Source organism: Anomalospiza imberbis, chromosome 9 (genome assembly GCF_031753505.1).
Source record: "Anomalospiza imberbis isolate Cuckoo-Finch-1a 21T00152 chromosome 9, ASM3175350v1, whole genome shotgun sequence".
Lineage (NCBI taxonomy): Eukaryota > Metazoa > Chordata > Aves > Passeriformes > Viduidae > Anomalospiza > Anomalospiza imberbis.
The window spans coordinates 5,116,533-5,133,664 of NC_089689.1; the positions used below are offsets into that span (position 1 = coordinate 5,116,533).

Genomic DNA, 17,132 nt, shown 5'->3' on the forward strand with positions numbered 1-17,132 from the left:
CGGTGTCGCTCGGGGTCGCTCCCGGGTCTCTCCCCGTGCCCCACGGGCCCTCAGGCGGAACCGCGCGTGTGGCGTTGTCACGCCGACGGGGGGGCGGGCCGGGGCCGGGGCCGGCACAGCCCCACCCGCAGCGCCCCCCGGTGGCCGCGGCCGGCAGCGCCCGGCCGCCCCGCCTCGTCCCTGCCCGCGCCCCGGGAGCAGAGCTCCGCAGCCGCGCATCACAGCCCGGAGCGCGCATCACAACCCCAGTGTGTGTATCACAGCCCGGTGCGCGCATCACAGCACAGAGCACAACACAGCCCGGAGCGCGCATCACAGCACAGAGCGCAACACAGCCCGGAGCGCGCATCACAGCCCGGAGCGCGCATCACAGCCCGGAGCGCGCATCACAGCACAGAGCGCAACACAGCCCGGAGCGCGCATCACAGCCCGGTGCGCGCATCACAGCCCGGAGCGCGCATCACAGCCCGGTGCGCGCATCACAACCCCAGTGTGTGTATCACAGCCCGTAGCGCGCATCACAGCCCCAGAGCGCGCATCACAGCCCGGTGCGCGCATCACAGGCCGGTGCGCGCATCACAGCCCGGTGCGCGCATCACAGCACAGAGCACAACACAGCCCGGAGCGCGCATCACAGCACAGAGCGCAACACAGCCCGGAGCGCGCATCACAGCCCGGAGCGCGCATCACAGCCCGGAGCGCGCATCACAGCACAGAGCGCAACACAGCCCGGAGCGCGCATCACAGCCCGGTGCGCGCATCACAGCCCGGAGCGCGCATCACAGCCCGGTGCGCGCATCACAACCCCAGTGTGTGTATCACAGCCCGGTGCGCGCATCACAGCCCGGTGCGTGCATCACAGCCCGGAGCGCGCATCACAGCCCGGTGCGCGCATCACAGCCCGGTGCGTGCATCACAGCCCGGTGCGTGCATCACAGCCCGGAGCGCGCATCACAGCCCGGTGCGCGCATCACAACCCCAGTGTGTGTATCACAGCCCGGTGCGTGCATCACAGCCCGGTGCGCGCATCACAGCCCGGAGCGCGCATCACAGCCCGGTGCGCGCATCACAGCCCGGAGCGCGCATCACAGCCCGGTGCGCGCATCACAGCCCCAGATCGCGCATCACAGGCCGGTGCGCGCATCACAGCCCGTAGCGCGCATCACAGCCCCAGAGCGCGCATCACAGCCCGGTGCGCGCATCACAGGCCGGTGCGCGCATCACAGCCCGGTGCGCGCATCACAGCCCAGTGCGCGCACCACAGCCCGGTGCGCGCATCACATTAGGAATTTTAGTATGCTATAGATGGGTTCAAGATAGAGGATATAGGGTGCTGTCTTGAGTTCATTTTTCTTCCTTCTTCTTCCTTCGTCTTCTTGGGTTTAGGTGGTATTTTGTAACTGGGTAGAAAAATCCGCATTGCGGGTCTTTAGGGGTCAGTTATTAGGTTAGAAAGGAAAATAATTTAGGTGTCACTTCTTAATTGGGCAACTTAGTTTTTGATTAGGCTTAAAAGGCTTTGTAACAAGAGATCGTTAGCCATTTTTGTGCTGCTTTTCCTGCACGCAGTCTGGCGCAGGCAGTGTGCTGAAGTTTTGATAAGATAACAATAAACAGAAGCTGAAGACCGAAAAAGTCTAATGCGTCTCTCGTTCCTGACACAGAACTGCTCCAGGAGAGTCTCTCCTGCCAGGGGAGCCCCCAGGGAGTTGCCCAACTTGGGGTTCGCAAACTCACAAAGATTAATCACCACCACACGCTGTCCCGTCCCGTATCAAGGATTCTGGGGCCCCTCCACCCGTCCCCACGGGGGCAGCTCCTGGGCCAGGAGACGCCTGGCATGCCCACGGGACGGCTTTCCTCACGGACACCACAGAGGCCGCTCCCCGTCCCAGGCTCTGCGCCTGCCCACGTCCCGGGGCACACGGCCAGGAGCCGGTCGCCCTCCGGCTTCCCCGAGCAGCTCCAGGCACCAGCACGCCGCTGGGTGCTCTCCCCCAAACCAGCGGCAGCGCCCTGCACCCTGGAAGGCCGCGGGCTGCCACCCCGTCCCGCTCGCCAGCCTGGGGCCACCACCAGCCCCGAGCAGTGGCCGGGCCCGCCCGGCGAAGCAGCACCGCCCCCGGCACACCGCGCCCGGCTGCGCTCGGCGCCACCCGGCCGGGACGGGGGAAGGAGCGAGCAGGGCTGCGGGAGGGAGCCGAAGCCGGCAAGGTCAGCAAAGCACAGGGAGCAGTAGACTCTGCTCGGATGGGCATGTGCGACAAGTAAAGAGGGTGATAAAGAGGTGAAAAAAGGCTTTCCCGGAGGGTGCTGCTGGAGCAATCAGCTTATCGCGTCTGCTGGTCATACATAGGGATCAGGGGCTTTTGCAAATGGGCAAAATCTTGGCCAGGTCACTCAAGGAACTCTGGAGCTTTTCGTTTCAGGGGGCTGAGAATTGTGGAGGAAGTGGGCTGCTAGTATTTCAGAGTAGTGTTTCAAACCAGGTGCTTATAGATTATGTCCTGCTGAAGGATTGTTCTGTAGAGTTTAAAGTTGGTCTGAAAGTTTATGATTTATTAGTGTCCCATCCTCTGATAAATAATGAATAATCATAGTGGTCATAGGCATTAATCAATCAGGGACCCTTCCCTGCAGAGGGCTTGTGTTTTTGGCTTTTCACCTTAATGAAATCATGCTTTGGGTCCTCCAACTGCAAGCCCAGGACAGTCCTCTGCCGAGGGAGGAGCAGCTGCCAGCCACATCTGTTTCCAGCAGATGAGGAATTGCCATGGAACAGCTTCCAGCACAGACCTTTTAGCTGGAGCTTGCTGCTCCTCCTGCAGGCTTCTGCCGCGCTGAGGTGACTCACCTGACGTTGTGGCAGCCGGCGACCCCTCAGGTGTGCGGTGCCAGCCAAGTGAGCCCTCAGCTGTGAAGTGCCAGCGGGGAGCCTCGGGGACACTCGCAGCGGCCATCCCTCGGGCTCCCGGTGAATCCATCCCCGCTCGCAGCAGCAGGGCTGGAGGCGCTCGGAGCGCTCTGCGGTACAAGGGGGACACCGGGCGGTGGCTGCCGGCGCACAGCGGCTGCTGCCGCTCCTGGGAGTTCCCGTCCTCTGTCGGAAGGACGGGGAAAGTCACCGGTCTTCCACTTACCGTGGAAAGCACCGCTCCTTTGGAGAAGTAAAAGCACGGCACGCAGGAGAATTGTTATACCTTGCAGCACCTCGATAGCAATTTTTAAAAACAATTCCATTTTACAGCCGCACAAACAGAGCAGGTGTTAGAGGGCGTGTTCCAATCCCCCAGATTTTCGGTGAAATAATTCGGAACAGAACCTGATTTTGCCTACAGGCGACTCGCTCTTCCTGTAAGTTATACTCTGCTGAATTGCCAGGAATGGAATAATCTCCACCGGTGCTGATGCAGTGTAGCAAAGAACCATCTCCTGATGGCAGCACGTTTGCAGTCCAGAGCTGAGAATGCCCAGGGTGAGAACCACTGAGGTCTGGGCTGAAATCCGTGGCTAGGGAAGGACAGCAGCAGGGAGCCAGCCCTTGCCTTTTCAGGGGAGTGCAAGGGCTGCAATGGCAGAGGCAGCTTCCCGTGCCTGCCAAGGCACTCAGTATTGCTGCAGCACTTGGGAGTGAGTGCCAGCTGGGAATTCTGAGTGTTGGCCTTTGATCCTTGGCATGACAGCTGCTTCTAAATTTCTCCCCCCATGTTCATTCACACTGGCTTTTGTAAACATTTGTCTATATGTTGACTTTTATATGCAGGAGCACTTAAGAGTCTGGCTGTGATTAAGACCTGCATTTTAGGAGAGCAAACTTTCAGTTTGTTAAGGAAGTATCCACATAGGATTCCTTGGAAACTGTCCTCAAGGATAATGGAGATGAACAGACATGGCATCCATTTTTCTTAGAGAGTAAGTACAGCCAAAACCTGTTGATAGCTGCCCTGAGACCTGGGAAACAAAAGCTAAGCCATGACCACAAACCAGGTATTTTACACGAATTAATTTTGGTTATCATGTTACATGAGGGCTTTAGTGTTCTCCAGAATTTAAGATTGGTCTCAATGCATTGATCTTGGTTTACTTAGATAACAGCAGGTAGTATTTACTAACATGCCAACACCTCCTTCTGTAGCCAGCAACTAGTCTCAGGCTGGGCACTTGTGAGCAGCAGTCTGTGATACTGAGCCACTTACTGTGAAATGCTTGCATGGCAGTGGTAGTTCCATTTGCTCTATTTTCCAAAAGATTGGTTGTCCCTTTCTCCAGCTAAGAGATCCATAGCCATGGAATGAGGATCCTCCTTCTGCTAAAGGGTTGATCACATTGATGTGACAACTCCAGGGAATGTTTTCCTTGGCACAGCTCCCACACAGCCAATACTGATTAGGGCAATTAGCCCATACTGTGGTGCTGAGGTCATGGCAGCCAGTGGTGCTGCTCAGCCCAGCTGTCAATACTGGCACAGCAGGTTTGCGTGGTTCAGGATGGACCCCACTGCATGGCTTGCAGTTCACAGCCTAAAAATATCCATTTGGATGTAGAATTCTCTTCACCAAGATGGAAGTGGATAGTTGGTGCTTGAGACATAAGCCTAAATCTGGCAGAAGTTTTATGTGTGTGACCCCCACAATTCCACCAGTTCCATCATTCCCACTCAACAAACCTCTTGGTGCCCAGATACAGGATGCTGAGTACAAATCAAAGAATTTGTTCCCTTTGAACATTCACTAGCATCTAAGATGTATGAATTAACAAAATGGAATCCCAGCCAGCAAGGCCTGGTAAATTGTCCCTAGGAACAGTAGCCAGGGCATATTTGGGGTGGCCTAATGGTGGCCTTCCAGTTTCTGAAGGAAGCATATGAGAAATAAAGATGGAGAATGACTATTTCCAAGGGTCTGGGGTGTCAAGACAAAGGGGAATGTCTTCCCACTGCCAGAGGACAGGGTTAGATGGGGAGAAATGATTCCATGTGAGGGTGGTGAGGCCCTGGCACAGGTTTCCTGGAGAAGCTGTCCTGGAGATGGCTTTGCTGGAGGTGGCTGCCCCATCCCTGGAAGTGTTCAAGGCCAGATTGGACAGGGCGTAGAGCAAACTTGTCTAGAGGAATGTGCTGCTGCCTGTGGCAGGGAGGGTGGAACCAGATGATCTACAAGGTCTCCTTCTAGCCCAAACCATTCTCTGATTCTCTGAATGCAGATGAGTACTACAATAATAATAATTTCAAAACATTATGGTGATCGTCTTCAAGAAACAACATTCAAGAGGAAAACATTCTCAGCACAACGATGGTTTGTGCAATTATAATCTCTTCTACAAGGTCATGAAATTAAAATTTATGTTAATTACAGCCCATGGCAATGATTATGCTAACAAACTGTTCCACTAATTATATTTAGGTATTTAGATTGCATTAGCCAAGAAGTTTTATGCAAAGATTTGAATATTGTCTATATCTCATAAATAATAAAGACTATTAATAGAGATAATACATGCCTCAACCCACAATTACAGCAACATGCTTTAATTCAGTTGCTTAACACACAAGTTTAAAAATTGAATTAGAAAACATAGATACTAATCAGTTCTATGAGATCCATACTAGCTTATCTTTGAATTTTTTTTTTTTTTTTGCTTTAAATAAGATAAAATTCAAGAAATTAAGTTAAATATCTTCCTTTTTCATAATGGATGGTTTTTTTTCAACAGGTATTACAGCTCTTTGAACCTCCCTCTGACCAAACTAGTATTGTACATACTGGGTTTTTACCTTCTGCCCATGAACCAGGGGATCCAGCCTGACCCTCAGTGCTGATCTCCCCATGTCACTTACAGACTCTTGAGCCAGCCTTAGGCGTGGCCCAGGCCCTCCACCACACACCCACTCTGGGTGGCTTGGGCCTTGGGTATCTTCTTTGGCCAGCTGACTATTACAACTTTCTTGTATATTTATTGAGAAAGACAAATGGAAACCCTTGCACACAGCAGTTACTGCCACAAAAAATTCTTGTCCTACAGTCCTATGCGGTTCTCTTTCTCAGAACAATTCAACATCAGTGATGAATATTGGATAATGTTCAAAGGAAGCGACGAGGGATAATATTACCATTGACAAGCCTGAGAAATGGGCTATCAGGAACATCACCCAGTTCAAGAAGGGGAAGCCCGAAGTCCTGTTTCTGGAGAGGAACACTACCAGGCACGCACCAGAGCATACTGGGGGCCTCCTAGCTGGGCTGGAAAGCTTTTGTCAGGAAAGGCTTTAGAGGTCCTGGAGAGCACCAAGGTCAACACAAGCCAAAATATGCACTCTTCTGGGATCCTGAGCTGCATTGAGAGTGCAGCCAGCAGGCCAAGGGAGGGGATCCGTCTCCTCTGCTCAGCGCTGGTGAGCACCTCTAGGTCTGGCTCCATTTTGGGGCTCCTCAGCTCAGAAGAATGCAGTGAAGGGCTGTGAAGATGATGATGGAGGAACTGGAGCAACTCTGCCATAAGAAAAGATGGAGGAAGATGAACTATTGAGCCTGGAGAAGAGAAGGATTAGGGTGATCCTATCCATGTCTATAAATACCTGAAGGGAGGGATCATAGCAGATGGAGCCAGGCTCTTTTCAGTGGGCCCAGTGACACAATCAGAGAGCGGTCACAAACTGAAATACAGCAGGTTCCCTCTGATCTCCAGGAAACATTCTGTTATTGTGAGGGTGACTGAGCACTGGCACAGGTTGCCCAGGGTGGTTGTGAAGTCTTCTTCCTTAAAGCGGTTGAAGAACTGCTGAGTCACATTCTTCTTTTTCCTACTTGTTCACAAACCAAAAGAAAAGGAGAAAATGCAAAAAAGTCCTTTTTGCTAACACTTAAGAAAACAATGTGGTGATTTTTAAAATAAATGTTTTATTTCCATTGATACTTGTTTCAGAAGAATATTGGTTTGGTACATTATTACGAAATTAAATACTTTTACTAGTCATTCCAGATAAGAAGATGAAACTTCAATTACATATCATGTTTTGCTTACAGAGTTCAGCAATATGACAAAGTAGATAATGTATACTTCTCTTCTTAAAAATTCAGTAACTGAAATTTTCATGAATAAGAAAGCTTACGAAGTTTTATTATAATACTTTCTATTAATGCCTTTTACTGAGAAAGTTTAATTAAAATCAGCAAACTCATAGAGAGAAAAAATAAATTTAAATACCTCTGCTTTGTGCAATTAGCAAAGTCCTTTCCAAAAAACCAAAACCCATGCACCCAAAGACCACCAGCACAAAAGCTGTTTGTAGTGACAATTAAGTTGACAAATGATTGTGAGTATTCTACCAGGGCCAAAGCAGTTGTCTTGTAAGTCATCAGGATTATCTAATTCCTTACAGAAGTAGCTATACCATGATAACATTTTATGCGGCAATTAATGGACATTTACAGAGCTGGGAAAGAAGGACAAAGAGTTAAAAGACTGCTTACAAAATAAAATAGTTCACATCTACTGTCATTTTATATCTATTTCCTGGCCTGGGGAAATTTTTCTTTCCAAACCTGCATGATGCACATTACACAGCAAAACACTCTTTGGAGCATTAAAAAAATGTCACATTTATAAGTAGTATGTGCCCCACAGCCAAGACTGACATTTAACAGAGTGACAAACTGGTCTCCATGTCCAGACCTGTCAGTCACAATGATGAATTGTCACAGTGATGAAAAAAAAAGGCTGCTGGTGTAGAGGTTACAGGTTTACCTGGATGGACAGATGAAGGGGTAAGCACATAGCACATGCTGGGACTGTGTAGAATTGTAGTTGTAGAGAGCCCCCAAGCTGTCCTCTGGAAGAGAAAAACACTCCCACCCAACATGGCATCATCTGTGAACTTACTGAGGGTGCTCTCCATCCCCTTGTCCAGATCACTGTTAAAGACATTAAACAGGACGGGGCCCAAGCTGAGCCTTGGGGAGCAGCTGGATGAACTCCATTTCCCACCACTCTGTGGCCATCACCCAGTTTATCACCCAGCAAACAGTGCACCATCCAAACCATGAGCAGACAGCTCCTTCAGGAGAATGATGTGGGACTCACCGCAAAAAGGAGCAGGGAGATGCCTAGGAAGAGTCTCAGGTGAATCCAGGAGAATATAGTGGAGGACTGTTCAGATTTCAAATCAATCTTGCTTAAAGAACTCTACAAAACCATAACAAAACAAAGAGAACAAAACAAACCCACACACACAAAAATCCCAAAACAAACAAAAAACCCCAAACAAACTGACAAAAACAAATAAAAAAATAAAATTAAAAAAAAAAAAACAAAAAAAAACCCCAAACAAAACCCAACCAAAAAGTCACATTTCTAAAGGCTGCTGTCCCAGCCTCTTCTCTCTGCAGACAGGACAGCACCTGGGCTATTCTCACAGGCCAGCCCTGTGGCTCCCCCATTGCCAAAACCTGGACACATAAACCAAAGATGGTTACGTACATGTGCTTAGACATAGCAAAAATATATTTGTCTTTAAAAAATATTGGCTTTGGCTCATTTCAGTTTTCTTTTCAGTCATTACAAATGTTTTGAAAATATAGGAGTGCAAAAAAAGGAAATATCCAAGATCAATATGAGAACCAATTACAAAGATTCCATTTTTGAAACTGCATTGGGCATCCTCTGCAGTAATTTACTCAGGGCTTTGAGATTTACAAAGAAGACCAAGAGTATTGCAGTCAAATGGCTTCTGTGCTAGTACAACAGTCTCTGGAGACTTCAGCTGGCTGCCCTGATTTCCCAAATATGATAGAGGGAGCACCTTAGCAGCTACAGCTGCCAGTTCTCTCAGGCCCCTGGACATGCATCTGGGTGGGTCCATGGCCTTGTGCATGCTCAGATTCCTCAGGTGGTCTTAAACCTGACCTTCTGGAATTCAGTCCACCAGTCCAATAACCTGAGAGATGTGGGAATAGTGACAGGCAGTAAAAATTGAGACCACCAATTGTTGAGTACCTCAGCCTTCTCCTTGTCTGTCATCATTAGCCCTGTCTGGTTTATGGGGGTGGAGTGGAATAGGGGAGGTGTGGTAAATTTATTTTCATCTTCCTTTTCCCACCTGTAGGTTCCCTTAATATTATTTTTCACAGGCTTTTCCAAATTCAGCTTCAAATGAGCCTTAGCTATACTGATCACATCCTCACACACCATGAGTTATCTCTATATTTTTCCCAAGATGTGTTGCTGTGTATCCTCTGCATATTACCTTTTTGCATCACATATATTAATTTTCAATAACCTTCTTTCTTTAACATTATTTCAAAAACCTTTTTGAAATACATATATTTTCTGCATATTATTATCTTCTTACACTTTGAACAAGGAGATCCTCACTCTGCCAAGCTGGTCTCCTGCATTCCGTGTCTGACTTCTTACAAATGGGAATTGTAAGTTCTTGTTCTCTAAGAAAAATGGCTTTGTTCAGCTCCATTATCACTGAGGTCAGTTTCCAGGGCATCCTATCCACTACTTCTTTAACAAACTGAAAGTTTGCTCTCCTAAAGTGTAGGGTCTTAATCACAGCCAGACTCTTAAGTGCTCCTGCATATAAAAGTCAATATATATATGTTTACAAAAGCCAGTGTGAATGAACATGGGGGGAGAAATTTAGAAGCAGCTGTCATGCCAAGGATCAAAGGCCAACACTCAGAATTCCCAGCTGGCACTCACTCCCAAGTGCTGCAGCAATACTGAGTGCCTTGGCAGGCACGGGAAGCTGCCTCTGCCATTGCAGCCCTTGCACTCCTCTGAAAAGGCAAGGGCTGGCTCCCTGCTGCTGTCCTTCCCTAGCCACGGATTTCAGCCCAGACCTCAGTGGTTCTCACCCTGGGCATTCTCAGCTCTGGACTGCAAACGTGCTGCCATCAGGAGATGGTTCTTTGCTACACTGCATCAGCACCGGTGGAGATTATTCCATTCCTGGCAATTCAGCAGAGTATAACTTACAGGAAGAGCGAGTCGCCTGTAGGCAAAATCAGGTTCTGTTCCGAATTATTTCACCGAAAATCTGGGGGATTGGAACACGCCCTCTAACACCTGCTCTGTTTGTGCGGCTGTAAAATGGAATTGTTTTTAAAAATTGCTATCGAGGTGCTGCAAGGTATAACAATTCTCCTGCGTGCCGTGCTTTTACTTCTCCAAAGGAGCGGTGCTTTCCACGGTAAGTGGAAGACCGGTGACTTTCCCCGTCCTTCCGACAGAGGACGGGAACTCCCAGGAGCGGCAGCAGCCGCTGTGCGCCGGCAGCCACCGCCCGGTGTCCCCCTTGTACCGCAGAGCGCTCCGAGCGCCTCCAGCCCTGCTGCTGCGAGCGGGGATGGATTCACCGGGAGCCCGAGGGATGGCCGCTGCGAGTGTCCCCGAGGCTCCCCGCTGGCACTTCACAGCTGAGGGCTCACTTGGCTGGCACCGCACACCTGAGGGGTCGCCGGCTGCCACAACGTCAGGTGAGTCACCTCAGCGCGGCAGAAGCCTGCAGGAGGAGCAGCAAGCTCCAGCTAAAAGGTCTGTGCTGGAAGCTGTTCCATGGCAATTCCTCATCTGCTGGAAACAGATGTGGCTGGCAGCTGCTCCTCCCTCGGCAGAGGACTGTCCTGGGCTTGCAGTTGGAGGACCCAAAGCATGATTTCATTAAGGTGAAAAGCCAAAAGCACAAGCCCTCTGCAGGGAAGGGTCCCTGCCAGCGCTGCTGGGCACGGCTCACGCAGGGCAGAGGAGGCACGGGAGGGTGCAGGCGCTCTCTGCTGCTGAGTCCTGCCTCAGAAGTGTCAGCAGAGAGCTGGAGACTAGGAGTGATGATCAGGCTCCCTGATTTCTCTTCTTTCTCGCATCCTGGACTGTGGTATTGAAATGAAATCATTCCTTGTGACAGACTCCTCAAAGCTTTATTCTCTGCTTCAGATTCTTCTGCATCCTGGAAAAGACCTGCTTCCCCCTTGCTTTGTGTTTATCTTCTGCTACACCTTGGCTGGTAAAAAAAGAATTACTGAACTGCTGCTTTGGAGCGGAGAGAGACATCACCACAGCCAATGTCTTTTAAATTCTGAAAGGAAATTTTGTCATCTAATGAAAAGGCTTACAAAACCCAAGAAGGGAATTATTCAGGAGGAATATTTCCTAAGTACAATTTTTTTTTCTGGAGAGACTGAATATATTCACCTTCATTTACCCATTTGCTACAGAAGGAATTATGACATGCTTTTGCGATTCAATATCCCCTTTCAAATACTTACATGTGAATTTAATATATCACATTAATGGCAGTAGACAGATGGAGAAAGAAATACATCCTTTTCCTCAAAATATCACAAGTGAATAAACTACAAAATATAATTCTGTAAACTAAAAATCATGGCAAGGCCTTTTAATTTTTTAATAGATACATGACTAACTTAAAAGGTGACAATATCTCCTCCCTTATAAACCAGTTTTCCTTGCTTTAAATGTTGGAATTCAGACCTTGTATCCTGAGTTATGTGATAAATTCTCTTGAGGTCATGTTGCATATTTAGAATTAATACCTTTATTGAATTCCCATGTTTTCTCTTCCCAGACCTATGCAGTTTGGGACTGATTTGTTTCTTCCAGGAGTGATATTTGGCATTCAGAACAGCCAGCCCTTTGTAGGTTAGGGATACTAAAGGATGTAACTGTGGAGTTAACCACCAAAGAGGAGAAGGAAAGTCCTTCAGACTTCTTTCAATGTTTGTGATACCCCTTTTAGTAGTAGATTCACTGGTAATTATGCATTCTCCATGGACATGCTGAAGGGACAAAGCAAATAAACTGATGGGAAAAGATAGCTAATTTTTGGGGTTTTTTTTGTAAAAGAAATTACAGGTGTTTGTTCCCAATTACATCTATTTTATTTGAGTATTTCCCTAAAGTCCATTGACTAAAAGTAGTCATAAAGATATATTTGCAAGCAGAATTTGTTGACATTTGCAGCATAACACAAATAAATCCACAATGTTTATGTTTTCTTCTTCACAGAAAACTGTAAGCAAAGTCAACTTGTAAGGAAAAATAACCTGTGCTTATTGGCACAGAATTGTTGTGGAGGACTACTCTCATTATGCTCAGAGAGTATGAAAATGATTAAGAGTGGAAGTTCACATTTGTACCGATATTTGGGAGCTCAACCTGTGAGAAAGGGGATAGCATGGAGCAAGATTTTATCTTATATATTTTAAGAACACAACATTGAACAGCAAGTGTCTAAAATGGCAAAATATTTTCCAGCATATTTTTATAAAAGAATCTGAAAAGATACACTGGAAGCTGGGGAAAAGTAGCATCTGAGTGTTTATCTGAAGTATTTGTGCTGGTTTCAGACTCAAAATTCTCGTAGGATTTGTAGTTTCTTCTGGGATTTCGAGTTCATATTTATTCTGATCCTAATAGTAATGCAAAGAAAGGAATAAAAAAACCCCATGTGGCTGTACAGTTTACAGTCTTATCAAAACTGGTGGGAAAATAGCTTTAAAATCAGCATCGTCAGTTTCTGAAATTTCTGCAATGGATCATCAGTGCTTTGGTAACATTATTCCCATAAAGCATTACGCTCAAAGGAAACTACAGCCTTTAATTTCAAGATATCTGTGAATTCTAAGTTTCTACAGTCATTATTTAACATATGGCACTTAACAACGTACCTACACAGTAAGAACCTCAGTAAATATATTCCCTGTCAAAATTTGAGGGCATGAATCTCTGATTTAATATTACAAACAGATTATGTCCTTGAGGACTTCACTTTTTTTTTTACATTATTGTTCACACATCTGCATATGCATCTGGAAGCATTTTTTTAGGTAGGTCAGCAGGTAAAATTGAGTGGAATTTGAATCCCAGGAAAAATCCTCATTAAACACAGAGCAGCACCAATTTACCTGGTTATGTGGTCAGGTGATTTATGAAGCCCCAGCATTGCTATGTCACCACATATGCTCCAAGCTATCATCAGTTCAGGGTTCTGCACTGTTTGGCCTCAAATTTATTGAAGTTTGGATGTCCATAGGTCTACATGGAGATAGGTCTAGCTCTTCCTCAAAAAAAAGAAATACAGAAACATGAAGTAGATGCCTTCTGTTGGAACTAGTTCAGACTGAATATTTTTTCCATTGCCTTTATCTGCTGATGTTAAACAGATACTATAAAACCAATATTAATTTGTTTTTAAATAAATAGAGCATTGTCTCTTGCTGTATTTCTGTTGTGGTTTAGAAATGCTGCTCCCCACTTCAGTGACTCTCCCAAACCAGATACTACTTGCTTGCTCCCCACCTTCCCCTCTCCCTTTCTGGGGGTGGAGTTGAGAACTGGAGGTACAAATGGTGAAAATCACCAGTGGAGAACAATTTCCTGGAAACAGCAATGAGATAAGAAAACAAGCAGTAATAGCAACAGTATTAACAACAAAGGTGTACAAAGAGAGGGTGATTTACGTGAAAAATGCTCACCAGGCTTGGCACAAATGAAAACAGTGGTGGACAGCTTCATTTCAACACCCTTCTCAGACGAGAGGCACAGTCCCTCTTCCCCTACCCTGGCAATGACCTAAGAAGGAATATTATAACACAATGTCCTGGGCATGCTCCTATAGTAAAATGCAGTGAACCCCAGATGCAGGGAAGAAATGAAGATGTCTGGGTCCAGATCAGAAGGCTGAAGGATAGCTTTATTAACACTACACTATATTACATTAATATACTATTTAAAGAGAGGCTATCCTCTTCTACATACTTCTTACTTACCTACCTAACAAACCAGTGACTCTGCTGAGAGCCTGAGCCACAGCTGGATCCAACTGGTCACTGAACCCAACTAACCTTCACCAGAATCCAACCCAGCAATCACTTCAGGTGAACAATCTCCACACCACATTCCACACAGGGAAAACAAAGGAGCAGAGATAAAGACTGTTTTCTCTTCTTCTCTCTGTGCTTCTCCAAGAAATCCTGAGAGACAGAATTATGTCTCTCTGTCCAGAGAATGTGAATGTCACACACTCCCTCCCTCTGCTCTGGGCTGGAACTAGAGCAACTTACTATCATGGATCCAGAAAAAAAGTAATATTTCTTGCTTACCTGTAAAACAGTAATAGAGCATGCCAGCTATGCCCCTGTAGAAGTAGTGTAAGCTGAGTTATCACGGAAGAATTTCTTACTGCCTGTCAAGTAGAAGAAATCAGATATAATCCACAGTTACCTTCTGAGTAATTTTTTATCTGAATGTTAAGGTGCTAAAATTATTCTAGGTGACTCCATTCACGTTCAACCAAAATGACTTGACATTTAGGCATATTTCTGCAACATCTTGCAGGTTAAAAGATAAAACCAGGATAATTTATTTCTGGTTGTCAAGCGCAATAATTCATTGCTGCTATAGCTCACATAGGGAAAAAATCTGTTCCTCAGTAATTTAATACTTGGAAGTATTAAACATCCTTTAGAAAAAAATGAAGTAAATAAAACTGAATAAAACCAGGATATCTGTCATGGACAGATGCAAAAACATGATCATTTGCACTCTAGTGAGACTGGAATTAGACTGGAAATGTATCATATCAATAATGATGTGATTGTGATGACTTGATCTTTATGAAATGCCTCGGGGTATGCTAGAGACATTGCCAATGAGTAAGAATAGGTGAATAATACACCTAAAGAGAAGCGAAAGATATAGAAGAGAGGAAGCAGGAAAGGGGAAACAAAAATTGGACTAAATGAACGTCAGGGACTTCTCACACGTGAGTTGACATCTGTTGCTAGACGAGTTGTTCCTGGAGGTAGAAGATACCTTGGGTTGAGCAAACCCAAACAAATATATTTGTTGAGCAAACAAATCCAGCAAAGATAAAAGTGATCCTGGGTTCATCCTGTACACTCAGGTGCTTCAATTTACATCACTGCATATTGATGACTCTTCAGAGTCTTTGAAACCGCCATATCTAAGAGACATTTTTGCTTCTTGCTTCAAGCCACAAATCAGCTTGTGTTGTGCATCTGAGCTCTGTGCACCAGGCACATGCAGGAAAAGGACACTTCTGCTTCTCAGCAGGCTGCTTGCTGATTTTTTTTTTCTAATAATCAGAGCTTGCATTGCTCACAAAATTAGGAAACAATGAATCCTGCTGAAATCAGCTCTCTGTCTGAGTGCACGCTTTATCCAGAGCTGCTGAATCCCTAATCCTTACACAGACTCCTTTCCAAACAACCAGACAATCAGATACACTTCAGAAAATATTCTGTGCCTTCCCTGTATGTTACAGAAAGCTAAGATAGTGTGTGCTTTGCTATTGAAGAGGACTCCTGCAATTATATAGCATAACATGAGACAATTTCCCCCACAGGAAGATTATATTGCCATGGTAACCAAGAAAGGAAGTCGATTTAGCATTGGAGTTCACATTTTCCTCAATTTCTGTGTTAGCACTTGCTCGTGGCAGTTATGTTATTTAGAACCAAAGAACTTTGTAATCAAAGTTATAAAATTTCTGGAAGCAGTGGGAGTTTGCTTACATTATGGGAAAGTGGTATTTTCTCCATTCTAATGAGTAGACTTTAATATAATAATAAAATGGTTTGGCTTGCTCTTTAAAGCTCCTCTAAACCAAGCCTCCTGCTATGAGCAGGTATAACTTCCACAGTGGAAGGCAGCAGAGTGGAGATCTTACAGTAGATCAAATTGCTCAACAGTGGCCAAACTGATAATGAGTACTTTCAATGATGGGGCATCCCCGGCTTCTCTGTAGCACCCCTTGAGTGTCTCACGAGCCTCGTTGTAGAAAAGTTTTTCCTTTTGGCCAATCTAAACCTACTCTCAGTTTGAAAGCATTGCCTCTTGTCCTGTCTCGGCAGACCTTCATGAAAAGTCTCTCTCCATGTATCTTATACCCTCTTTACATATTCAAAGGCCACAAAACTGTCTCCCCAGCAATCTCTCTTCTCCAGGCTAGAAGATCCTACTTTTCACAAGAACCAGGTAATAAATTAAGATGGAAGACATCTCAGGAGATCAGATCATCCAAGAGCTGCTCAGAGTAAGAATAACTGAAGTCAGATCAACTAGCTTAGGGCCTGTGTCTGTTTGAATTTTGAAAATTATGAAGAATTGGAACACTTAAAGGAAGATAACCCTGGGTGGCTCCAGCAGCCTGAGCAAGCTGAGGCTCCCACAGCTTTCTGTCTCTCAGCCCAAGCAGCGATGAAGATGAAGTGGTCCCAGCAGGCACACACACACAAAGCACACATATACACTACATATAGATTATGAGCATTGCCAGCAGCCATGTCCTGCCCCCTTCTGTGGCTGGGAGGGATGACACTGGATGTTTACATGTGGGCAAACTGGATCCCTCCAGCAGCTCAGACACTCAGCCTGCCCAGGAACCCCATGTTCCAGCATTGGCAGTGTCCCACGGCCACAGCTCTGCTCCAGCTGCTGGTACAGACCGTCACACACCCCCTAAAACAGTCAGCACCACCCTGGTCCCACAGCCAGCAGCCCACTGGCTCATCCCCAGGCCACTGCCATTGTTCACCAACTTCTCCAGCTTGAATTTGCTGCTGCTCTCAATACTGGCACACCCACATGTGCTGCAGTTGCTGTCCCCGTGTGGAAAGGACTTGTAAAGCCAGGGTCCTAACAGGAGCTACACAACCTTTCAGAGCAACCTTTTCTGGGGTATGAACAATCTCATTGACAACACTTTTTCCCCATATGTGAAATCAGAATTTCCTTATACTGGGCATGCCCAAAGCAAGGCACAAACTGCACTGTGTCTTCTGTTTCACATGCTGATGTTTGCACACAGTGCTAGGAGAACAGCTGTTTTGACCAAAGCTAGTCTCTGGCCCTTTATTTATTTATTTATGCTCTGCTATTTACTTGATGTCCCATTGAATCATAAACAGAAGAACATCACAGCAGTGATGAATAAATACAAGAGAAGGAGCGGGTTGATTGTTTGCTAGACTCTTCCTAGAAACTGAGAAATCTTTTAACTGATGCTGACCACAGCAGATGGAGGAAATGTCCTATATGATGTCAGTGCAATGAAATATTACAGTTTTATGATTACAGCCAAGGCACTG

General features: G+C 46.3%; 1 long non-coding RNA gene across 1 annotated transcript; it reads left to right on the top strand.

Moving 5' to 3' along the window:
• Window positions 1-5,037: 5,037 nt before the first annotated feature.
• LOC137479162 (uncharacterized) lies at window positions 5,038-7,209 on the top strand. The gene is made up of 2 exons (XR_011001999.1): window positions 5,038-5,294; window positions 5,713-7,209. It is a non-coding gene; the product is annotated as an uncharacterized lncRNA (long non-coding RNA).
• The last annotated feature ends 9,923 nt before the right edge of the window (window positions 7,210-17,132 follow it).